Raw genomic sequence first — 24,377 nt, forward strand, 5'->3', positions numbered from 1 at the left:
ATTCTTTCAGTTGTTTCTCTGCGCCAGGGTTGCTTATTACTATCTCTTCCTTACAAGAGTCTGTACGACGGTCTGACGACGGTATGTTTGTACGATTCTCCTGCGTTAACGATTTTTTAAACGTGAAATTCGGAACTGCGGCTTTCGTTTTGCTATCTTCTACTTCCACAGCAGTCAACGACTGCAGGGACAGAAGCCTTAGACTCGCTTAGTGGCAAGATATTTTGCTAAGGTATGACGGTGTAGTTGCATACTTCCCGCACCATTCTTTTTACAGACGCACGTCTCTCGTATGTCTCGTCGGAAGGATCTGCCGTCCTCATCTGTTACGCAGCGACTCCGCATTGCTTTCTTATCACAGTAAGGAATCACTGACGGTGCGCCACTTTCTAAATTAGTAACAGATTTCTTATTACCTTTCGCTTTAAAGTGTATTTGTTATCTGAGCTATCTGATGTCTTAGCAGATACACGGAAAGCTGCAGAACGCATTGTAATCTTTACTCGCTGTCGCAACGCGGTGAAGGAGATTTAATTTTCGACCGTGGACAACAGTTGTCCGAGAAACTCTTGGCAAATGTTCTCTTAAAAGATACCGGACAAGGACTGGCTCTCTGAGGATCCCATACAAACTTAGTTATGTATACAGATAGTTCGTCTATAGGTTGTGATTAGTGAGTTTGCGAGTATCGAAATATGTCAAGTAAGCGGCAGTACCTTTTGATTGCACTGACATAGAAACTTACAGTTTTTACAGCGCCACGGGACCGTAGAGTTTAGTGTTTGACGTAACTTTCAGTCTGATACCTCAATGCGTTGCTGAGGAAAACAGGTCTTAAGGAACGGACAGTCAGACATACAGACAGACAACAAAGTTAGAAAGGTTCCGGGTCACACAATGAGGTACGGAACCCTAAAAAGGAGGATTGTTGCAATTATTCATTTTGCCTTTCCACTATGTTTGTTGCTCTTTGACTAGCGCTCCAGGCTCACTATGACTATCCGAGTGCTTTCCCTAGAAAACAGCCCATTTTAAGATATTATTTGGGTGCTTATGATCTTAGCTGTTTTGCACGCTAAAGCCTTAGCATACCAAGAGTGAGATAAACATCGCAGACAACGCCAGAACTGAGGGGATACTGTATGTAGGCTACACACCTTGAGTTCTGATAACTGTACAGATTTTGTGTCGGGCAGTTAGACTGGAGGTGTGTAAGCTCCTTCGTCTACATCGCTACTCAGCAGCTGCTACGGTCGCAGGTTCGAATCCTGCCTCGGGCATGGATGTGTGTGATGTCCTTAGGTTAGTTAGGTTTAAGTAGTTTTAAGTTCTAGGGGACTGATGACCACAGATGTTAAGTCCCATAGTGCTCAGAGCCATTTTACTCAGCAGCTGCTGCTGCTGCTGCTGCCGCCGCCGCCGATGGTGCCTTGTGGCGCGGGCAGCGTTCCCGCCTTGCTGGGCGCACACCGCGTCTTAAGGCCGAGCCGAGGCCGCTATCGCTTCTCGCACCCGCGTGCCTTCCCTTCCCTTCCCTCCGCTTCGCTTCCCTTTCCATTCCTTTCCTTTCCATTCCTTTCCCCTTTGTCGGTGATATTTATGACGAGCGCCTGGGCGTCGCAGCGCGTTCTGCAGCCTAAGGGATCCGCCCGCAGCGCGATATTTTGTCACCTTTTCTTTTAAATTACACCTTACAATTCCCTTATAAATATATGTTTCTGTTTTGCTCCGGCGCCCGCTCCCAAATATCTTGTAGCGTTTGCCGGCGCCTTGTTACAAGCCCGGGCCTCGCCATTCTGGCGCCCCCTGGCCACCCATCAACCCCGGCGCGCTGTACTCTGGGTAATAACAGCCGCCGTGTCGCCGCTCGCTGCCGACTGTCGCCACCTATCCCCCTCCACCCCCTCCCCTCCTCACCTCCAAGCCCCGTTAACAAATAGCTCTTCCCTAAAACCACTTTTTAAATTTCCTTCTTCGTGTTCAGCGGAAGAGGAGCGATAATTTATTCGCGAAACTCAGAAACGCGAACAGAAACGGCGAGAGATGCGGAAATGGTGTCTTAGGACCCGCCGTACTTCACTTAAACTAAATGGTTCTGCTCCGGCCGTTTCTCCTTAAGGTTGTGTTGCTGATCTCCAATGAGGGCCTGATGCCATAAGACTGGTAAAATGTAAGATGCTCGACCGACTCTCAACATTAACTTCGTAGAGGAAAATAAATCCTTTTTCTCTTTAGCTCTGTGATGTTATCACTTCCTCTCTACATATTCACCCTGCAGTGCGACACATTTATCCCAGCGATGGACGAATTGGAGCAGACCTTGATTACCAAGACTGTATTTTGGCTGTTATGGACACGTGCCACCTCGAAAATCACCTCGTCGTCATTCTCAAAATGAATGCCACGTAATGGTTTCTTCATCCACAAAAGAAGAAGAAGTCATTGGGTGCCACGTCAAGAGAATAAGGGCCTGAGACAAAATTTGATAGCCCGAAGAAGCAGTATGTCAGAGTGTGTCCTGTTCAGAATGAGGTGGGATGTTCGTGGAGCAGAAACACCACCTTTAATAGTTTTCTGCACCCTTAGTCTTGTCAGCTTCCCATAATTTCTTCAGGAGATTTTAGTAGTATGCTTCTGTGACTATTTTCCACTCAAAAGCATAATCTGTTAATACCACACCACGTAGTCCCAAATAACACTCAGGACCTCCTTGCCCGATGATGGCTGGGTCTCTGCCTCTTTCGCCTGTTATGACTCCACAAGTGTCCAGTGCTTGATTTGCTCCTTTGTCGGGGGTCATAGTAATACATTCAGCACTCCTCCGTGTCTATTAGGCAACTGGAACATAGGCCTGACACATAGGAAATTCCGCTACTGCGTCGGCTCAGGGCTTTTTAAATTGGTGTGAGCAGTGGTGGAACTTAGAGGACGGCGACCTTTGACATGTTTTTCACAGAAACTTGGACTGCCACTTCGACTTCCTCACTCAGACTTGTTTCACCACACTGAAAGTGCTTCAAGAACCTGCCAACTCTGTCATATGATAGCGTATTGTTGTCGAACACATTCACCATCAGCATTGTTCCCCTTCAAATGCAGAGAACAAACTGCTGTATAATGCTGCAGTTTCTCAGCTCTAGCTCCTCTAGCGACGTGCTAGGGAGCTACGATACGGGTACTGTAATGCGTACCAGGACTGCAGATTTGTATGAGGGGAGTTCAGAAAGTAATGGAACGATTTTTTTGAGAAAGCAGGTTGGTTTTATTCAGAATTCCAATACACCATATTATTCCCCACTCTCGTGGGTACAAAACTCTGTCTGTCAACGCAATCTCCGTTCATTGAAATGGCCTTGCGCCACCTTACTGGGACGGCCTGAAAGCCCTAAGGTATCACTCTACTGGTCGACGTTGGAGCCAGCATCTTGATGCCTCAATACCCTTCCCATATCCACGTGCTGCGGAGTGGATCCTTCACGGCGCCCAGCAGATGGTCTTTCGTTCTCTTTATGGTCTTCTGTCAGACGACGAGTAACTCAGCCGGCACACACCTTTCGCGAGTACCATAAATGGTGGGCGAGAGCACTAGCAACAGAGACGTCCAGTTGTGCAGCGAGGTGTTTTATTGTGATCCGTCGATCATCTCGAATGAATATGTAAGCCCATTGCAGCATTGAAGGAGTCACAGCTGAGTATGACTGGAAGGCACGCGGAAGATCGAACAGGTTTGCGTGTCCTTGCTGCGATGATAGACGCCTCGCCCAACGACTCATCGTACTTTTGTTCGCTGCCAGGTCTCCGTAGACATTCCGCAAGCGCATGTAAATGTCTCCGATGCTCTAGGTTTCCACCTCCGTTCCACTATCTTATAACTGCATCTAGTGGGGGAAATGTAGCCTTTACCCGAAGGCATTTACTACTACCATCTGAGGGTAAAGAAAGAAAGACTGCAGGATTTTCTTTATTGCCATCTAGGTTTCCACCAAAAGAAACTCAATGACACCTCCGTGCTTGGAGCGCACTTTCTTGACAGACACCATTTTGAATGTTATGCATAGTGCCGCCAACTATCGGAAATTCTTGAAACTATAGGACTTGAAGCAGGAATATTCCACAATGTTCCGCAAGAAGTTTTGCATTTTTTCAACGCAAACTGGCCGAGAAAGAAAGTGTTGCCTTGCTTATTGAATGCCCCTCATGCACGCAACCAAAAAACATTCATTACATAACTTAACATTTTGTTGATTAATAACATTTTATGACTGTCTCCCGTACTTCTTTGTTCACTCAATTTTATTTATTGTTTCCAGCTCAAATACTATCGATTTCGAAGTTACAAGTCTCCATCATCAAGCAGGGAGACACGGGAATCGATGTACATACACTACTCTTTGACATGCGATACATAAACGCAACTTTGCAGGAAAGAGAAAAAAACTGGACAGGGTTACCACACCAATGGATTCACAAGGCACCACTTTAAAACAGAGTTTAGCTTAGAATTTTTCATTCGTATTTTACTAGATATCAATATGACACTGCAGATCATTTTTCTGCAATTTTTGATACCAGTAGTGCAAAATGATAAGAAACGCGACTTACGAAGTGTCACATGCTAAGGAGCGATATAGCGTCCGATAGAGTGGATGAGTGAAGTGCTTACCATCCATGTATGAAAAAGCATTTTTAAACCCTAACGGTCAGTTGTACGTGATGATACATGGGCAGATGATGTCCCTGAAGATGAAGCCGCGCGACCAAAAAATCGATAGTATTTAAACCCGGAAAACAATAAATACAGCTGAGTGGGCAAAGAAATTGAAAGATGGGAATAATAATTGTTAGTGCCCTCCTTGAAGTTCTTAGCCGTCCCCACCATCTTCCGTTAGTGTGGATGCTACGCGATCTGCATTTAGGTTTATCGTGGTTTCTCTAAATCGCTTAACAAAAATGTCCGCATGATTTCCCTGTGAAGCACACAGCCGGTCTCCTTTCCCAACCTTTCCCGATTCAAGATTGTGCTCCGTCTCTGATGACGTCATTCCTTTCTCGTAAGGTGCTGACAAATCAAATGTCAGTGGCGTCAAGCGCTGCTCTTTCTGCGTATCGAGGAATTCTTACGGGAGATTACCATTATCGTCTACAGCCCATAGGGTACACTATGTGACCATAGCTGCCCAGTGGGTAGCATAGCTATCCACTGCACATTAACGATAAAAGAAAACTGCAAGTAATATAACGAGAGCATCAACACTTCCCATTGTTACTGAGTGTCAATAAATACGTATCCTAACATGCGTAGAAAATCAATATGCCAGAGATGTTGCACTGCTCTTTTTTTCCATCAGTCTTCTGACTGCTTGATGCGACACAACACGAATTCCTTTCCCACGCCAACCTCTTCATGTCTGAGTAGCTCTTGCAACCTACATCCTCAATTATTTGTTGGATGTAATCCAGACACTGTCTTCCTCTTCAGTTTCCCTGAAGTACAATCCAAATTATTCCATAATGTCTTAATGCATTTCTTGTCATAGTGTCCCTTCTTCTTGTCAACATTATCCACATGTTCCTCCTCCTAAATTATCATTACCTGTATTCTCTATGGCGAAAATGGAAAACCACCAGCTGGAGAAAGGAATCACGACAATGAAACTATGTGTACTAGCGGGGCTCGAACCCGGATTTCCCGTTTATCGCGAGCGGTCGCCTAACCATTTGGCTATTCGTGCACACTCAGGACGAGACCTAAACTTCCGTATGTCGTCAACCATGCGTCTGCAACCTGTACTCGTAGATCCATTATGTATATTTCCATACAGGTCAGATATTTTACTTGAGAGTCGCCTGCCCAGTGTCGGCGGATAAATACGATATTCCAGAGTAACCCAGACACTGCAATAGCGTATCGTTTCGTATTGTCCTTTATTATCAGTCCTCCCAATCTTTAACATCATTCTATAGCACAACATTTCAAACACTTCGTTTTCTTGTTTTTCGGTTTTCCCACAAACTGTGATTCATTTGATTTTCATACAGTGCTGTGCTCCAACCGTGCGTTATCAGAAATTTCTTCCTCAAATCAAGGCCAATGTTTGGTACTAGTATTCTTTTGGGCAGAAATGCCCTCTTTGTCTGTGCTAGTCTGCTTCTTTTATGTCTTCCTTGTTTCATCCGTCGTGTGTTATTTATCTTCCAAGGTAGCAGATTTTCATCATTTCATCTATTTCGTGCTTCCCAATTTTGATTTTAAGTTCATCGCTAATCTCATTTCTGCTACTCCTCAGTACTTTAATCTTTCTTCGATTTACTCTCAATCAGTAACAGATGCTGAATGGACTGCTCATTGGGTTCTGCAACGTTACAATTCTTCCTCGCTTTCACCCAGGACAACAATGTCATCAGCGAATCTTAACACTAACGTTATTTCATCCTCAATTTTTACCCCACGCCTGAATCTATGTTTTGTTGTCATCACTACGTCTTCGATATATAAACTGAACACTAAGGGAAAAAGTTACATCCCTGTATAAAAACTTTCTAATGTGAGCACTTAGTTCGTAGTCTTCCATTCTTATTTTTTCCTCTTAATTCTTCTACAAATTATAGACTATCAACCTAATTTTCATATGAATATCGAACATGTTGAACTATTGCACTTCGTCAAAAGCTTTTCCTATCTAGACAAATCCTATGAACGTGCCTTTTTTTCTTAATCTACCTTCCATTATCGTTCTAAACTTCAGAACTTCCTCTTTGGAACTTTTATCTTTTCTGGAGCCAAACTGATTGTCATCAAACAGATCCGCAGTTTGGTTTTCCATTCTTCTGTATATTACTGCTGTCAACAGCTAAGACGCGCGAGATCTTAAGCTGATTGTGCGACAATTCTCACACTTGTCGGCTCTTGCAGTCTTCGGAATTGTGTGGGTGATGTTATTCCGAAAGTCTGATGGTATGTCCCCAGTTCCATAGAGCCTACACATGTACATGAATAGCCGTTTGCTCCTTGCCACTTCCCCAACAATTTTAGTAACTCCGAAACTATGCCCGCTGCCTTATTTAATCTGAAGTGTTTCAAAGCACTGACCAACTCAGACTGTAATTCTAGATCCCCTGCGTCTTTCGTATCGACTTCCACTTCTTTTATCACATCAACGGACATTTTCTCCCTCTTGCAAAGGCTTTCAGCCCACTGTTTTCACTTGTCTGCTCTCTCCTCTGCCGTTAACGGTGGCATTTGTCCTGCACTCTGCATGTTAGCGCCTTTGCTTTTAATTTCATCGAAGGTTGTTATGACTTTTCTATATGCTGAGACAGTCCTTTTCTGCAGGCATTTCGCATTAACTTCCCTACACTTCTATTTATTTCAGTCTTAAGTGACTTACACTGGTATTTCTTCATTCGTATCTATTCCTGTACATTTTTGTACTTCATTCTTTCGTTGATCAATTGAAGTACTTCTTCTGTTAACCAAAGTTTCTTTCGCAGTTACTTTTGTATCGGCATTTATCCAATTCATGTAGTTGCCCTTTTTATCGATTTCCATTCCTGTTCAGCTGAACTGTGGTGTTCATTCTCACATTATCTGCACCGTCAGATAACTTCTCATAATTCTTCAGTACCTCAGTATCACATTTCCTTTCACGTTCATTCCTCTTAGACTTCAGCATATTCTACATCATTACTAAGTTGTGGTCTGAGTCTATATCTGCTAGCGGATACACCTTACAGTCTAATAGGTGATTTCTGAATCTCTCTATCATATAATACAACTGGAATCTTCCCCTGTCTTCAGGCGACTTCGAAGTATGCCTCCACTTCTTGTGACTTTTGAACAGTGTATTCGCTGTTATCTGCATGAGTCTACTGCAGAACTCAATTAGTCTTTTTCCTCTCTCATTCCCACTACTTCTCTTGTAACACCGTCTTCAATTCCTTCCCGTACCACAGCGTTCCAGTCCCCCATGATTATTAGATTATCATCTTTTACATACTGAGTTACTCGTTCAGTGCCTTCCTACACTTTCTCTGTCTCTCAATTTTCTGCATGTGACCTCGGCATGTGTACCTCAATCATTGTTGTTATTGGTTTACTGTTGTTTCTCAAAACAATAATTCTATCACTGAATTGTTTAGAGTAACTTACTCGCTTACTTTTCATTCTCTGCCATTATTGACCTTATCCTACAATCGTCTGACCAGAAATCCTTACCTTTTTCCTGTTTCACTTCGGTGACCCTTGCTATAGCAAGATCCAATTCCTGCATTTTACTTTCGAGATTTTCTAGCTATCCTGGCACATTCAGACTCCTGACATTTCACTCTCCTGTTCGTAGAATGTTACCCTTTCATTGGTCATTAAACCTAATTTTACACTGTTACCTCCCACTTCGTGTTTCCCTCTCGGAGATCGGAATGGGGTACAAATCCGGAATTTTGTGCCGATGGAGGGATCATAATGCCAGTTTGTTAATCAGACCACGTGTCCTGAGGTTACACACTGTATGTCTTCAGTGAAGTGGTTTTCAGAGCATCTGCATCTTCGTGCCGTTGATCATTGTTGATTCATCCGCTTTTTTAGGGCAGTTTACCACCCCAATATCTAGAGGGTGGTCCGAACCACTCTTCGCTCCATCGCTCTCTTTGACAAGACGGTTGGTTAATCGAGGATGACTCCATCTACCGGAATTATCTGGTCGCACTCGCTGATGATTTTTATTTAAATATTTAAGCAGTGGCTGGGGCTGAAACCGGGAAGAAGGACGTAAGAGGCGCTACGCCTAGACCATTGCGAATTACATATAGATATTGGACGATAATTGCTTTACTGCCACATCTTACTGCAGATACTTTTTTCATGTGGTTTCTTGTTGTTCTTACTTTCCTATAAGTACTCCCCCGTACTCACCCCTCTTCCACCTTCTTACGTCCCCATCAATCAGCTATAGAAGGCACAAAGATCAGAGAAGGCAAGGACCGATTGGTTCGTATAGGAGAACTCAATCTTACTTAAAGTACACTATCATTTCATCTACATTAAATTTTACTATGTGGTTATCTGCTGAAAGTCGATCCTAGAAAATGGAAGTAGCTGTGTAGCATCATTTCTTTGTCTCATGTGATGTAATCATATCGATTTAAAATTTTTGTAACCCAGTTTTGCGTTACACGCTTGATATTCCGCAACTCCGCAACTACGAAAATTTCTCCACAGAGCATCACCACCACATAGAAAGAATTCCGTATTCTAGAATGCGGTCGCGTACAATTCTATTTATTGTCCACTACAATCTTTATACGCTGTCTGAATCAGATTTCAAAACAGTTAAGATTGTACATTGTACATAGTATTTTATCTGCTCCTTTCTTTGTCCTTCCCAGTTTGCGTCCATGGGTGCTCTGGAATGCTGTGATTAATCGATCAGATTGCAATGCGTTTTTTTTATTTCTTATTTTTTTTGTCATGGAAGATGCTATTTACTTTCGTTTACACATTACATTTTTGTCAATCTCATTTTCTTATTGCTTAGTAATTGTGCTACATAGTCACAAGCAACCATCTATTTACTATCATTTTTAACAAATGATGCATCCAACCCGCTTTGATAAGCTTCTTTCTGAAGACATGCAGGTTATCATATCGACTTCAGCTCGATAACTCATTGAATCTTATTACTTAATACTAATAGCAAATCTGCTGATGAAGCGATAGCCCTTTTCTTGAAACCTAAGGAAAAGAAAATCAGTAACCGTTATTTCATTCGATAGCCTTGGATTTTCATTATAGATGTTTAACCACTCTGAATTCCATGGTGATAAGCCAACCAATGTGTGATTTTGTGGATCTACGCAAGCAGATACTGTGACGTGTGCCACAAACTGTATCATTTTACGCCAGAGTACGGACGATCTGCGTTGTACTCATGTTCTTTAAATAGTTCATTCTTTATACTATTATCATGCTCTGCATTACGGAGAAATATGTTCTTACTTGTGCTTCTTTAAGTTTTTTTTCAGCGTAATGAGCATTCAGTGAGGTTTCGGGGTTGCAGTCGGATAATGTAGGCGTATAGTCGGGATATTTCGGCTGACGACTATTCAGTCAGCTTCAGGTGAATATTTTACGTCTTTCTTGGCTTACAATTTAATAGCACTTGTCCTGCTGTTTTCATACTTTTTTGAGTTTACACTTATATTAAAATATATAAAAGAGAAAAATACAAAAATATGTCACATGTAAAGCTTCTATCTATTCTTTGCAATGAGTACCAATAAACAAAGTAAATATCTACTCTACTGTATTTGTGGATTGCTTTATTTCCATTTTGCTTCATTTGGCAACTATATTTAAAGGATGGACAGGGACTTCGTAATTGGTAACATTAGAGCTTACATGCAACATTACAACTTGGTCACATGGTTGAATAAGTGTATATTGAAATTGTTTGTTCTAATAGTCGTTAAATCAATAAGTAATTACGTTATGCGAGGTTCGATTCATGATAGTACCAATAAATAAAGTAAAGATCTACTCTACCATATTTGTGGATTGATTTATTTCCATTTTGCTTCATTTGGCAACTATATGTAAAAGACGCACAGGAACTTTGTAGAACTTACATGCAACATTACAGCTTGGTCAGGTGGTTGAAAAAGTATATATTGAAGTTGTCTGTACTAACAGTCGTTAAATCAATAAAAGATAAAATTTGTCTATATGAGATAAAACAGAATACACTTTTTTCGAAAACTTCCTCCTCATGTGACGTGTACTTTTGGAAGCGTATTCAGTTGCTGAGCAAAACTGAATTATTTGGACATTTGTTGCGCATGTGACCAGTGTCGTGAAATAAAATTTTAAACTTCCTGAAATACAAAATTTGAAACAAAGAAAATGAACCTAATAAAGTGCCAAAAGAAACAAATTGTGCGCTCAGTGAAAACGTATAACTAAAACTCGGTACCGAAGGTCATTATGAACGATGCGTGTTATGGAGTGAAATGTTAGACTGAAAATATCTACAAAAGTAAATTACTTGTCTAATCGGAGGAAAATAGCTGTCCGAAATTACCCATACTGTCCACTGAAAAGTAAAGTACTTGCTACTGCGACGCCTTCCAATCCTGATTACACATTGTTTCACCAAGAATGCAAGATGAGATCTGTTCTGAAATTAAAGTGACTTACCTCTTGGTCTCCATGCTGCTTTTATGTTTCTGGAGTACCGATGTTCTCGAAAGCAAATACAAATCAGCAGGCGCAGCAGCTAAAGATAGATAATCTACTCTAAATACTTCTTGTCAGAAACAATCTGCTGCTTCGTGTGGCGCAAGGTGCAATACACACACGATAAAAATTAAAAACTTTACTATGAATCATGGAGGTGGGTTTTACTTTAAAGAGACACGTTTTTAAGAAATCAAACTCTGATTGTTGACAAAAAGACCGCACAACATAGGAAGACTCTAATAATCATGAAATTCTCACACAACAACGAAACTACAAACATACCTTTAAAATTCCTCCAAAATATCCTCAATTAACATAAGTAACAAGAAAGTATTAAATGAATTTGCGTCTCCAGAATAAAATATTCCCGATAAATTCCCCCAGATTTACAGTAACAGACCTCATTCTCTGAAAAACTCAATTGCTCGCTGCTGTGCCTCAAATAAGAATGTCTCAGCGCTGCACAACTGACTAACAAGACAACCACGGATAAGACTAAACACAGAGTCAGGGATCTTCTTCACTACTCATGCAGTGTGCTCATTCATCTTTGTCTCAGAACAGTAAAGCTGAATTATTTACAATTGCAGAAAACATATGAGAACTTTACAGTAACGTATCAGTAGTCAAGATGAATTCAAGAAAGAAATGCGATAAAAAACTGCTGTAAACCAAGGATAAATTGCGAAGAAATAGATTCACAGAACATTATTTCTTTCTTCAAAACCATATCGACTCTTAATTAACAGAAAAAACAGCCATAGTTACCTGTTAGAGATAGGTTCTTTAGTTCATATTAACGTCAGTCAGTGTTCTCCGGCTGACCAGGTCATTATCCATATGTTACCTGAAACAATGAAAGATGAAGTTGGAACGTCATGCTGGTTGCATTTAACTGATTAAGAATTCTTGGAGAGCCACTTCTGCTATTAACATGGCATTAACAAATTCAGAATGTACACAACAAACTGGAAACTGTAGTAGTTAAAAGATATCCAGTTCTCAGTTACGGAGATTTTTGTACTAGAGTACGCAGCATCTATCTCAGGAGTTGTGCATACATTCGAAGAACAGTACATCAACAAAAATGGTGACTAACTTATACGGTTTGGTACCTTCAACCAGTTGAAGGTCATTAACACATTTTTAGGAAAAAAGAGAAACATAAGATTATATGGACTACTAGGAGTCATAGATCTATAATAAACTACGTAATCGCAAACGACAGGATATGTAATTAAGATCAAGATATAACACACGCACACTGAGGAAGCGATATCTGTTCAGGTCACTATTTAGTTATCGCAACAGTTTCAGTGATAGCGAAGGGGAAGAAACTTCGACCAAGAAGACATACAAAGTATGAAGATGTCACTAAGATGTACCTTGTAGAATAAGTAGATTTTCGAAAATTTTATCAAAGTCATCGACAGAAATATTTACAAGACACTCAAATAATCCAGGAAAGAATGGCAGAATATTAAATAATGAATAGGAAGCGGCATATGAGACATTGGGAATAAAGAACGTTAGGAAAAAGAAAGGAATAAGAGTTTGGAATTAAATTATCGCAAAAGTCGTTGAAGAAGAGGATACAGGACACAAAAAATTCCTGCAGAATAAAACACCAGACAATGAAGACGAGTGTAAGCGAAAAAGTAACCACGCTTAACAAATAACTAGGCTACCACACCGTAAGTCATAGATTCATTTTATAACTACAGTAGAGTAGGATACATGTGGAGGAGATATCAGTTTTTTTTAAAAAAAACGTCAAAGAAGCAACTGTGAAAATTATAGATTAATTTGCCTCCAAAACTCAGCCTACAAAATGTTTGGAAAAATAATTAATACTTCGTATAAAAACCGTAACAGAGATCCCTTTATTAGATGAGCAAAGTGGATTGCGGAAATGCCGCTTACGCAGTGATAATATAGTTTAGAGACACATATAGCTTTATTGAATCGAAAAATATTTTGACATAGTGAACGGAAAGGACGTAATGATTAAAGCTGGATTTCCTATACAACTTACTGCAGCTATGAAAATATTATACAAGAACACAAAAGTAATGATAAAAGTCGGCAATAATGAAACTGCTGAAATCGCAACCAACAAGGGACTTAAACAGGACTATAGCCTTTCTCAAACCTCATTTAATGGATGTATAAATTATTTGATTACGAACTGGAAACAGGTAGTAAATTCGGGTGTACAAATTAAATAAATATGTTAATATCATTATGAATCCTGACAAAAGTAACAATTTTGGAATAAACTAAAAATGAGCTACAGAAATCAGTGTATAATAGAGCATATAACCTTCGTATACCCGTGGAGGAAATTGCGATCATGGTTCATCATAGGAAACGCTATCCCCCCCACTACCAACCAGGCTCGAAAGTACTAATAGATAATACACTACTTGAGCAGATATCCAGATTCAGTTTTTTGGGATGCGATATAAGCTACCATGTGGACAAGAATGCAGCAAATATCATTCAATAGACTGAATGGTAAAGAAAGCATTCCGGAACAAAATAATAAAAGACACAAAATTAAAATTTTATAAAACCGTGGGTATTCCTGTATTGCTGTGTGAAAGTGGGTGATGGATCCTTAAAGAAGGAGATAAAAGTAAATTACAAGAATCGGAAATGAGATGTCTCAGGAAGTGAGAGGTGTTACTGGGAAAGACCTTACAGGGAATGGCGCTATTAGGAGTTAACTAGATATTTATAATGTTAATGAAAAGACTGAAGAAAATAAAACATTGTTAAAATATCACCTACAGATAGTGAGTGTAGAGAATCCCACGTTAGGCCATGTTTTGTCAGCCAAGAGTAAGAAGGGGCGAGGGAAGATCTAGCATGAGGTGGCAGTGAAAAATGAAAACGGAGCAGACACAAGTGCCTAAACCTTGCAGTGCAGGAGAAGCTGAAGAAAACCTCAGCAGATTCTTGATGAAGGTACTACATGCCAGGGCGATTCTACAGCAGGCACCGCTCATAAGCCTTCAGTTTCATTTGCCTATAGTATTTGGCAGTCTTCTAACAGCTGCTCCGAGCTGTGCGTTACTCATGGCTACGGACATACGGAGTGCTATGAGAGTACTGCACACATCGCGACACCGAGTCCTTGTTTGTGATGTATTTCAAGACGAGGATTTATTATGTGCGCAAGTCACGTTACTTTCTTCATTCTTTCTGAAAATACAGTAGGAGGCATAATAATGACCAAATAGAATCGTGCTGCTTACTATTCCTATCATGACAACGTTTCGTCAGAACCAGGTGGCTCTAGTGTCTGCAATAATATTTGAATGTGCCTCATTTCACCCACACAGGCATCATATAAAAATTTAGTGCCTGTGCTTTGGTTATTTTCTTTCTCCTCCTGTGCTTTCGTTTTAAAACGCTGCCTCCCACCGAGAAAACCAAAGTACACTTCAGGTGCACAATATGTTGTGGACAGTTTTCTGAAATAGGAAAGGGATTGTTATTATTTGTCTTCCAAAGGGAAAAACAATAAGTGCCGTATAATATAGAAGCTATCTGGGCCAATGAAAGAAAAAGTTTGTGAGTAGAGCCTAGACTGAAAAGTATCGATGGGAACACAGGGAAGTTAAGTATAGTTGTTCCCCAGTCCCTCCTGTGCACCACTTGACTTCACGCATTCACTAATGTAAAACAAATTTGTAGCTGTCAAACGTTTTGTGTCCAGTAGATATGTTGCAGCAGCAATATTTCAGAGCCATTCCAGAATCTCATTAATGATGGAATCAATTAGCTAAAAGACACGTTGGGCAAAATTTGTTAACCCATGACGGGACCAAGTAAAAACCAATTTCATTTTAATCTACATCAGCATAAACATATAAAACCCGCAAGCCGTCTTATGTTGAGTGGGAGGGCGGAGGGTACTTTGTGTAACACTCCTAACTCTCCCCCCCCCCCCCCTTCCCTGTTCCAATCGGGAATGGCCCACGAGAAGAAGAACACGAAGAACACTTCTTGGTAAATCTCCTGTGAGCGATTAGTTTTATATAGTCCACTTTGAATCGCTCGGTACACATACTGTTCGATATTGTGTGGATGTGACTGCTTCCATTGATTTCTCTGCCATCGTGTAATGATACAATAAAGGGACATCTTGCCCAATAATGCGTAACACGTTGCATTTGTTGTGTTGGGGGGTCAGTCGCCAATCCCTGTCGTCCATCCCATTTCAAGGACGCTGCAGTAGGAACAAAGGCTGTAGTTAGCTCCCTGTATGAACCCTGAATTCTCTCATTTTCCCGTCGTGGTTGTCCAGTGACATTTAAGCGGGAAGGATTAACAGTTTGCCTGACTCTTGTTGGAGAACTCACTCCCGGAATTTGAACAGCCTCTCTAGTGTTGTCTAACACTGGAGTGCGACAAATTACTTTGTAACCCGCCAGTACTTAGCAGAATTCCCCCCCCCCCCCCCCTACCCACCTCCTGATCACGAAACGCGCCATTCTTCTGTGGATATTTTCTGTATATTAATCCTATCTGGTAAGAGCCCACAACTGAAGAGCAGTTCTCGAGAATCGATCCAACAAGTGGTTTGTATACCACTTCTTCCGTGGTTGAGCCACATTTCCTTGTTAATTCATCTAAGGAACCTCATCCTGGCGTCTGCTTTTCCTACAGTTAGTTTTATTCGGTCGTTCCACTAGAGGTAGCTCGGATGTTTGTTGCAGGTATTTTACGGTCGCTACTGTTTCCAGTGATCAATCGCCGATAGCGCAAGCGAACAGTAATGCGTCTTTCCACTAACTTAAGCGTGACACGATACATTAATTTTCTTAATGAGTTGACTACAAATCCTCATACAAGCGTGGAACCTGTGCAGGTTTCCTGAATCTCACTGCAGCTTTCTGACACTGGAACTTGCCCATGTACAACAACAGACGCCAACAGCCTCATGATATTTCCGACGTTATCAACCATACTCACAAGAAACTTTCACATCTGATGATATCGCGTCCTTAAGAACGGCGTGTTGAGTTTGCGATGGTGTAAGGTGGTTCAAATTTGGTGGCTATATCGTACTAATGACAGACGAGGTCAGCTCTGTAATGCTCCAGCAAAACTGTTCTCAACCTGTACTTCCACCTCTGTGCCCTGTCGCACAACAAGACACCCAACACTCTGCGTTCGGCATGTCTACAACATCAGCAGGAACCGATAGAAAGGTCGCCCCCAGGTCTCAAACAGGAATAAGCAAAGCTAAATCAAGGTAAGGCTGAGTTTTATTACAGTAGTCATGCTTCATTTACAACATAATGATGATTTGCTGCCGGCCGGAGTGGGCGAGCGTTTCTAGGCGCTACAGTCTGGAACCGCGCGACCGCGGTGCCAACGAACAACCTTATCTTTTCCGCCGGCTGAAGTGGCCAAGCGGTTCTAGGCGCTACAGTCGCAGGTTCGAATCCTGCCTCGGGCATGGATGTGTGTGATGTCCTTAGGTTAGATAGGTTTAAGTAGTTATAAGTTCTAGGGGACTGATGACCTTAGAAGTTAAGTCCCATAGTACTCAGAGCCATTTGAACCATTTTTGATGATTTGCTTTTCGGTAGCACAAGTTAATTCACACGCTAATTGTTTACATGAAAATGGCTAGGCTACAAATTGACCCTGCAGAGGCAAAATCCATGCCAGCGCAACAATGTTAGGAACTGCTACACTCAAAACCTATCCACCACCTCGCGCCACCTCGCGTGTGTCGAAGCAGAAGTCGTGCACATCCATCGCTCACGGGGGCCCAGGAAGAAGTGAAGTTTTCTACAGGTATCGGCTCTGGACAGGTTCACTCAACGAATGTGTGTGCCAACCAGTCAGGGATCGGTATTTCCCGCCACGCTACTTTAACAATATCATCTTACAGGAGCTGCTGTTTTAAAAAAAAATAATAAATCTCTCTAGATGATTCGGTAGGAGCCAGACCATCTTTGTTTGCATACCCCGAATATTTCAATTTTCCTTGTTACTAAACAGGCCATACGCATTGAAGTGCAGGGCTGTGATTTGTTGCCTTTCGATTTCTCGGTCTCTACTATTTTAGGTGCAGAAGGCAGGAAGAACCGTTGCCTGTTGTTGTCATGGCGCCATCCTGCCGGCGGAGTTACGCTGCGTCGCACACCTTCCACCTTTTTACAAAGGGCTATTGTGTCTCTCCAAGCCGTCGGCCACTTTGGACAGCTACTTTCTATCGGCCTCCGTCCTCACGCCGATTTTCAGCGTTCCCACAGCACGTGACATTAAACTGGTTTTCTTTTTATTTATTCTCTCCGTGGAATTATTAGTTGTACCCGCTAGAAAGCCCTAAATGCAGGAACGAAGCTGATCTGATTGTCCATACCTGCGGAACTGTGTAGGCTGGTGTTGAAATACTGTATGTAGCCTAGTATGAACACTTCTCTAAACGGTGACAGTCCCTGAGTTTCCAAGGATTACAGGACCAACCTGGACGCCATTAACTGATGTCCACGAAACACGATTGCGTGACCAGAAAGTCGAGGTGTGGTGTGCAGTGTCTGTACGCCGCATTATTGGTCCCATCGTTCTTCATCAGACGATGACTTAACGATGACTTAGGCGTATTACATTGCCAACATTTTGACACAATTTGTGGCTGCATTAAAGGAGGAGCAAAAGACCTATAATTACTTCCAACAGGATCTAGCAACTGCCCATACAGCGGACCGAGTCTTGGAGCACATTTACACAATCCTCACTCCTGGCGGAGTTATTAGCAGAGGTCAGTCTGGTCGCGGCCTTAGCTGGACATCGCATCGCCTGACCTGTCAGCGTGTGATTACTTTGTGTGGGGAGCCCTCAAGTCTGAGGTGTATCGTAACAACCCTCATAGTCTTTAAGAACTGCAGCAGAACATTTAGTATGAGTCTACAGCTTTGATCTGAATCAAGCAACTTGCTGAGCAGGGCCCAAATCTGCGACAAGATTAGTAGCGTTGACTTTCAACATCTGCTATCGTCATGTTAGTACCGTATTTCCTTTCCTCTGCTGTGTTTCTTTGTACCCTGTAGCTCTGTTCTCCGGGTCACATTAATTTGCTCCACCCTGTACACAATACTGCACAAACCAGCAACGTTCTGACGTTATGAACTTGTAAGTTATGATACACAAAACTTTTTGCATATTCAAGCATAGCAGTGACATTTAACAGAGAGTACATGAAACAAAAAAGTAATGCAAATTATTGAGAAAAAAGGCTTCGTTCTTAAGGCATTGTGAGGGACAATTAATGCAAGTTTTTGGTAGCAAATGAGTTCTATTTAATGAAAATAATCCCACTGTGCGATATCAAGTTGAAAAAAAATAATACTGGAAAAATGTTCTAAACGTTTTCCTTGTAAATACACCCGGTAAGCTGGAGAGCGTACATCGCTTTAGAGCATATATGTTCAGTGAAGAACAATGCGAACGATTGTTGGTGATGGCACTCGTCACCCAGTTCGACCAAACACAGCACCAACTTCTGTCTGCAAAGCAGTCTGCGCTCATCAGCACGCAAACTGAAAATGACTTATTTTTTCCGTACTGTTTCCACGTCCCGGTGAATTTATGGATTCAGAAAAGATGAGAGCAAATAAGAAATAAAAATAGTTGGAACTTCATTCCCAAACAGTCAAAAATTCAGGAGCACACCACTGTTAAAACATTCCAGTTAAACAGAACGATGAGATACGAGCAGTTTAAATAAGAGTTTGCCGTTTCCTGCATTTAGCTAAGGGCAGCACGGAGCGATGCAGTGTCAAAGCATATTGTCGGTATAACCTCTGACACCGGGCATTCGTTATCAGAGAAATGTGAGTTCACAATTTTCCAGAATAATATTGGTGTTTGATTAGTTTCGTTTGTTTTAGTCGCGACCATTACAGCAGAAAGCGCATGCGAGGAACGATTTCCTGTTAGTTCTATCTTAAGCACGTGGAAAATTATTTGTTCTGTACGTAGCAAAGTGTGAAGAGTACGGAAAACATGACCGATTATGCTCGCTCAATCTTCACGGTAATTGTCCGAGTAGGATGAAATAATCAGTGATGTGTAGGCAATTCTTTATTCGCTTATAATCATGCTGTGAATGAAAGACTACTGCATAAAATGCAGGGTGGCTGTAATTAAACTTTTGCTACTTGAGCCGGTGTAGAGGGAAAACTACTTTCGTATGGGTACCCCACTTTATAGGAACGAAGTTCAGAATTTGCGCTGCCGTATTTGCGTTTTTAGTTTTAGTGTCATGACTTGCTGTTGGACGCCGGTATTGATACTGCACGATAGGGTTGAAACACAAGCATCAGCGTACACTACAGTTGCAGACAGTCAACATGAGTGTGGACAAGGTGTGCAGGGCTTTACTCGTAAGGCTGTTGTATCAAAACAACAGCACTGTGCTACTGGCCTTCGTGACTATCGACACACCAAAGAAAGACGGAGAGATCATCTTTCCGCACCGGCGTTGAAGGACATGATTCCAAAGTTGGACCTGACGGGCGACTTTGGAATTGCTCCTGGCAGAAACCGAAGAAGTTACCGTTGCCGTGGATGAGGATGCTGGACGCAGTGCGCGATCTTCAGCGCACGAGGTGTGTCACGACACCTGAACATTTCGTGATCCACCGTTTGCAGTGTGCTGCAAAAAACAGCGAAATTATGTCCAGACCTTCTCAAGTAGCGAAAGTTTAATTATATGTACCATGTATTTGTTACACTCTGAAATGAGCATACTGACCGGTACGTAAGCCGTGAAATGTGGTGTGCTTCTCTCTCCCTCGATCTCTCTCTCTCTCTCTCTCTCTCTCTCTCTCTCTCTCTCTCTCTGTGTGTGTGTGTGTGTGTGTGTGTGTGTGTGTGTACCAGCCAGCTGCATATAATTAGTTTTTGATGTTGCTGAGCAACAGTCATACAATAATTTTTAAATGAACACACTGCCATTTGACTGTATTGGTGTTTATTTAATTACGACCCAGGTTTCGGCCTTTTATGCCGTTTTCAAACAAAAAAATGGTTCAAATGGCTCTGAGCACTGTGGGACTTAACTGCTGAGGTCATCAGTCCCCTAGAACTTAGAACTACTTAAACCTAACTAACCTAAGGACATCACACACATCCATGCCCGAGGCAGGATTCGAACCTGCGACTGTAGAGGACGCGCGGTTCCAGACTGTAGCGCCTAGAACCGCTCGGCCACCCCGGCCGGCCGTTTTCAAATATTCGTTCCCAATGAGCATCTGGCATTTCGTGGGGAGCCAATATTTTTCTTACTTTATGACCAGTTTTGGGCTTGATGGCCTGCGATATTTGTTAGTGACTTAAACTCAATCACTTAAAAACGGCATAAAAGGCCGAAACCTCGGTCGTAATTAAATGAACAACAATACAATCAAATGGCGGTGTGTGCATTTAAAAATGTATGGAATCAGCTGATTAAGAGGGCCGACGTGAAGAAGCGGCAGAATAGCATCGTGTGCTCGCGATCACGCCGTGAGTGAAGCGTCCTATTTGTAAATGTATAAGCGCATACTGACCGATGTGTATATAGGGAACGGTGTATTGCTCGCAGCTATATACTATAGCGTAAGAGCAGGGGTCCTAAAGAGGTCGTAATCGACATGAACCGGAGAGGAGTGTCACTGCTTGTTATTGTCAATCCGTTTCCATTCCGACAGGAATTGCAGCTGCCAGTGGACGCAGGTCCATTTCATGCTTTTTCCGATCGAAAATTGCGAAGGGTAGGGCATGCAACTGATATTTGGTGTGGGGGACACAGCAGAAAAACTGGACAGTGGGTGACTAGGGGCGTGTAGTATGGCCAGAGGGGGCGTGTAGTATGACCAGAGGAGTCGTGATTTTCCCTCTTTTCGTATGAAACAAGACGTCGTGTACATTGATGGTTCAATGAGAAGTTTATCTAGCAGTGAGTGATGGATGCATGAGTGGCACGCAAATGAAAACCGAACACCCGCCACAAAACTAACCATTTCTTCTTCTTCTTCTACTTTCGCTTGTGCCTTTTTCCTGCAGGGACGCAGGGTCGGCATGGTTAAACGGATTTGGCAATGTTAGATTAAGGGGTGGCCGGACGCCCTTCCGGCCACCACACCGTACCCCCCCGGGACGGAATTAGCCTACCCCAACTGTTTGCGACTAGCGCAATCCATGGAATAATGCGAATGTGTTCAGGTGGTTGCGAGCCGTGTAACTGAGGCGGGACAGAGAGACCAGTCCGGTATTCACCTAGGGGTGTGTGGAAAACCGCATAAAAACCATATCCAGGCTGGCCGGCACATCGACCGTCGTCGTTAATCCGCCGGGCGGATTCGATCCGGGGCCGGCGCTCCTACCCGAGTTCACAAAGCAGCGCATTAGCGCTTTTTTGTTTTTGTTTTTTTGTTAAAAAACAGTAAGGAACTGAAAACTAGTAAGTGCACTCTTTGCGTCGAGTTGGGGACGCACATAACTAAAACCACGCTAATAGTTGTAGAAAAAGGCATAAAGAAAGAGAACAAAGTGCGGGGCGAAGGAAACCATGAAACAAAACTGAAGGGTGGAATCCATACCACCATTAACCAGTGCTACATCTTGCACCGGATGGGGAAACTAAAACTGCGAAGACCTTTTCGCACCGGGGACAAAAAGAGGAAATGGGGCAAATACTGCTACAGAGTGTGAGGGTTCACAACGAAACTCTCCATCTGCTGGATCATCCAGGTATGACTTCTCGTAATGATGAAAGTAGATCCCACGTCGTACCGTGTAGTGTTCTATCATCGTATTGTAATTTTAGCTTCTCTTACCCGTGATGTTCCAGCTACGTGGAGGGTCGTGGAACGCACTCCACAAAAAATTGGAAAAATATTGTCGATACTTAGGGTTACGGAGGATCTTGCAATGTCGTTCCTGCAAATAGTTCCAAAAGTTTAAAGTGTCCTTAGTGCCGTCTTGAAACAAATAATGCACTGCATGTCCACGAAGCCACGTCATTGCATTAGTTTTAGTGCGTGGGTAATACGTTTCATCCGGGAATAAGATAGTCTTGGGGTCGATATGATTCGGCGTTACCCGAAGGAAGTATGCTGACATTTGCCTCACTAAGTGCCACACTGCCGTAGACTCGCCACAGCTAAGACGGTGTTCATCGTCGTCTTGAACGCCACAGTACGTGCACGTGGGTGAGTCCACCATGTGGATCGCATGTAGCCTTGATCTGGTCACCTGCCTACCGTTGACAGTGACATACCACATCGACGTGACGTCAGTGTCCAGTGTTACGTGGTGAATTGTCCTCCACACTACTCGCCAGTTGACGTTCGGGTGCTTACTCTCCACGACGTTATCGGGTCGTCCACGATGTAGGACCCTATAAACCGTCTTTGCCGTCGCCAGTTGAGTCGCTGGTAAGGCAAGTCGAACATAACTGAGTTCGAGGTAAAAGACACCGATGTAGAAGAGCGAGGAGGGGACGTGGTGTATCGGCACAGGCGGCAACAGGGAGGGCGGTGCTAGTTCTTCTATTAACAAACTGGTCAGACTGTCCGGACGGCGGTGCCGTAGTTTGACTAATGTGCTCACAAATAGGGCGACCGCTCTGTCATAAACGTGATAAAGGCCAAGCCCTCCCCGATCCGGAGGAAGGGTGAGAGTCTCATATTTGATCTTGAAAAGCATTCCTGAACTCACGAAGGACCCAAAAGCCGCATGTATACGGCGTGCTAACATCACCGGTATAGGTAATATCTGGGCGATGTGCGGAATGCGTGACGCTAAATGTGAGTTAACATACTGGGTCCGTTGGACGACGTCCAGGGCTCGTAGGCGGTTGTTGGCAATTCCAGTCCGAACATTCCGTAAAAGCCGTCGAAAGTTGTGAGCAGCGGTCCGTCGTATATCGTCTGTAAAGTCAATGCCGAGACATTTCAAACTATCTCTGAGCTGTAAGGGGGTGACACTGTTCTCAGACAATCCGACCCCGATGTTCATCGCCACCGATTTTGCGACGTTGATACGACTACCAGCGGCCATGCCATATTTCGTTATCCAATTTAGTGCGCTAGCGGTGTCGTCACAGTGGCGGATGACAATCACCAGGTCGTCAGCGTACGCTTTACACCGGAAAGTGTGGCCTCGTAACGTCATACCCGTTAGTCGTTGGCGCAGGCCGCAGAGGAGAGGTTCCATGGCCACAGCGTAAAGTAAAGTGGACAGAGGGCACCCTTGGCGTATCGATCGAGAAATGGTGAGGGGCTGCGAAGGTCGGCCGTTGACGATCACCTTGGACGTCGCGCCACGGAGGAGTCGCATGACGACAGTGACGAATGGCTGTGGGTACCGCATATGTTGGAGGACCGCTTCCAAATAGTTGTGGTCCACTCGGTCGAAAGCTTGACTAAAATCGATTGCCGCCAGTGCACCCTTCAGACGACATGCCCTCGCCAGTGAGATCAAGTCACGATATTCACTGAGTGCTGTTTGAATATTATTGTCGCCTCCTAATGACGTTTGATCGGGTAGGATAACATTTCGTAGGGTCTGGCGTATCCGCGCCGCCAACAGTCGAGAAAAGATCTTAAAGTCGCAGTTCAATAGCGTCAACGGGCGGTAGTCCTGCAGTCGTGAGCCACCGGACGGTTTGTGAATAGGAATAATCATTCCTTCCACAAGGGCCGCAGGGAGCGGCACGTCCGGGGATAGGAGTTCGCGACAGATGTCCGTCCATCGGGAGGCTAATAAATATTGAAAAGTCCGGTAAAATTCCAAGGGGAGGCCATCAGGACCCGGAGACTTGTTGACAGCACCTTTTCGAAAGGCGTCGATCACTTCTTCTTCTGTAATTTCTTCCATCAAGGCCGCTTCCATTGCCGGGGTGACGGTGCCGTAAATCGTCTGAGAGACGTCCTCCAGTGCTGTCGGATCAGGGGTCTGAGCGGAATAGAGTTGGGAATAATGATTGTAGAACGCTGTGTTTATGTCTTGTTGCGTGGTGAGGCGATGACCGTCCTCCGTGTCGATGAAGCGTATCAGCGCTCGTTGGCGTCGTTTACGTTCACGAAGGACGTGGAACATTGACGGGCGTTCGCTCGGTATCCGATCCTGC

The 24,377-nt window shown here is 43.2% G+C and overlaps 1 long non-coding RNA gene across 2 annotated transcripts in view; it reads right to left on the reverse strand.

Annotated features, from left to right (window-relative positions):
- Positions 1 to 24,377, reverse strand: part of LOC126418973 (uncharacterized) — a 224,869-nt gene that overhangs the window by 41,444 nt on the left and 159,048 nt on the right. For both annotated transcript variants that reach the window (XR_007575920.1, XR_007575921.1), the window contains one exon: positions 12,002 to 12,080. This is a non-coding gene — a long non-coding RNA (uncharacterized LOC126418973). The remainder of the gene's footprint in view (positions 1 to 12,001; positions 12,081 to 24,377) is intronic.

The sequence above is a fragment of the Schistocerca serialis genome, chromosome 9 (genome assembly GCF_023864345.2).
Source record: "Schistocerca serialis cubense isolate TAMUIC-IGC-003099 chromosome 9, iqSchSeri2.2, whole genome shotgun sequence".
NCBI classification, from domain to species: Eukaryota; Metazoa; Arthropoda; class Insecta; order Orthoptera; family Acrididae; genus Schistocerca; species Schistocerca serialis.